This window comes from Coregonus clupeaformis, unplaced genomic scaffold (genome assembly GCF_020615455.1).
Source record: "Coregonus clupeaformis isolate EN_2021a unplaced genomic scaffold, ASM2061545v1 scaf1179, whole genome shotgun sequence".
NCBI lineage: Eukaryota > Metazoa > Chordata > Actinopteri > Salmoniformes > Salmonidae > Coregonus > Coregonus clupeaformis.
Genome location: NW_025534633.1, coordinates 42501 through 45000, shown reverse-complemented (window position 1 = coordinate 45000; position 2500 = coordinate 42501). Strand labels below are relative to the sequence as shown.

At 49.5% G+C, this 2500-nt stretch overlaps 1 pseudogene; it reads right to left on the bottom strand.

Annotated features, from left to right (window-relative positions):
* Positions 1-2500, bottom strand: part of LOC121562044 — a 40299-nt pseudogene that overhangs the window by 9559 nt on the left and 28240 nt on the right.

The window sequence follows — 2500 nt, the reverse complement described above, 5'->3', positions numbered from 1 at the left end:
GGTTCCTGTCTGGCTACATTACAGACACACGTCAGGTAGAGGTTCCTGTCTGGCTACATTACAGACACACGTCAGGTAGAGGTTCCTGTCTGGCTACGTTACAGACACACGTCAGGTAGAGGTTCCTGTCTAGCTACGTTACAGACACACGTCAAGTAGAGGTTCCTGTCTGACTACATTACAGACACACGTCAGGTAGAGAGGTTCCTGTCTGGCTACGTTACAGACACACGTCAGGTAGAGGTTCCTGTCTGGCTACATTACAGACACACGTCAGGTAGAGGTTCCTGTCTGGCTACATTACAGACACACGTCAGGTAGAGGTTCCTGTCTGACTACATTACAGACACACGTCAGGTAGAGAGGTTCCTGTCTGGCTACGTTACAGACACACGTCAGGTAGAGGTTCCTGTCTGGCTACATTACAGACACACGTCAGGTAGAGGTTCCTGTCTAGCTACGTTACAGACACACGTCAGGTAGAGGTTCCTGTCTGACTACATTACAGACACACGTCAGGTAGAGAGGTTCCTGTCTGGCTACGTTACAGACACACGTCAGGTAGAGGTTCCTGTCTGGCTACATTACAGACACACGTCAGGTAGAGGTTCCTGTCTGGCTACATTACAGACACACGTCAGGTAGAGGTTCCTTTCTGGCTACATTACAGACACACGTCAGGTAGAGGTTCCTGTCTGGCTACATTACAGACACACGTCAGGTAGAGGTTCCTGTCTAGCTACATTACAGACACACGTCAGGTAGAGGTTCCAGTCTAGCTACATTACAGACACACGTCAGGTAGAGGTTCCTGTCTGGCTACAGACACACGTCAGGTAGAGGTTCCTGTCTGGCTACATTACAGACACACGTCAGGTAGAGGTTCCTGTCTGACTACATTACAGACACACGTTAGGTAGAGGTTCCTGTCTGGCTACATTACAGACACACGTCAGGTAGAGGTTCCTGTCTGGCTACATTACAGACACAACGTCAGGTAGAGGTTCCTGTCTGGCTACATTACAGACACACGTCAGGTAGAGGTTCCTGTCTGGCTACATTACAGACACACGTCAGGTAGAGGTTCCTGTCTGGCTACATTACAGACACACGTCAGATAGAGGTTCCTGTCTGGCTACATTACAGACACACGTCAGGTAGAGGTTCCTGTCTAGCTACATTACAGACACACGTCAGGTAGAGGTTCCTGTCTGGCTACATTACAGACACAACGTCAGGTAGAGAGTTCCTGTCTAGCTACATTACAGACACAACGTCAGGTAGAGAGTTCCTGTCTAGCTACATTACAGACACACGTCAGGTAGAGGTTCCTGTCTGGCTACATTACAGACACACGTCAGGTAGAGGTTCCTGTCTAGCTACATTACAGACACAACGTCAGGTAGAGAGTTCCTGTCTAGCTACATTACAGACACACGTCAGGTAGAGGTTCCTGTCTAGCTACATTACAGACACAACGTCAGGTAGAGAGTTCCTGTCTAGCTACATTACAGACACACGTCAGGTAGAGGTTCCTGTCTGGCTACATTACAGACACACGTCAGGTAGAGGTTCCTGTCTGACTACATTACAGACACACGTCAGGTAGAGGTTCCTGTCTGGCTACATTACAGACACAACGTCAGGTAGAGGTTCCTGTCTGACTACATTACAGACACACGTCAGGTAGAGGTTCCTGTCTGGCTACATTACAGACACACGTCAGGTAGAGGTTCCTGTCTAGCTACATTACAGACACAACGTCAGGTAGAGGTTCCTGTCTGGCTACATTACAGACACACGTCAGGTAGAGGTTCCTGTCTGGCTACATTACAGACACACGTCAGGTAGAGGTTCCTGTCTGGCTACATTACAGACACACGTCAGGTAGAGGTTCCTGTCTGGCTACATTACAGACACACGTCAGGTAGAGGTTCCTGTCTGGCTACATTACAGACACACGTCAGGTAGAGGTTCCTGTCTAGCTACATTACAGACACACGTCAGGTAGAGGTTCCTGTCTGGCTACATTACAGACACACGTCAGGTAGAGGTTCCTGTCTGGCTACATTACAGACACACGTCAGGTAGAGGTTCCTGTCTAGCTACGTTACAGACACACGTCAGGTAGAGGTTCCTGTCTAGCTACATTACAGACACACGTCAGGTAGAGGTTCCTGTCTAGCTACGTTACAGACACACGCGCCAGATCTCACAACGCCTGAATAGATGATCTGATCTAAAGCCCGACTGCACACTTGATGATGTGGCATGCAACCATTGGTTGATGCAATATAACACTTGCGCATCTAGTCGGGCAGCAAGTGGACCAGAATGCAGGGAGCACAGTGGAGCTGTCCACCACAGCTCTCAGCCTATGGGAGTACAGTGGAGCTGTCCACCACAGTTCTCAGCCTATGGGAGTACAGTGGAGCTGTCCACCACAGCTCTCAGCCTATGGGAGTACAGTGGAGCTGTCCACCACAGTTCTCAGCCTATG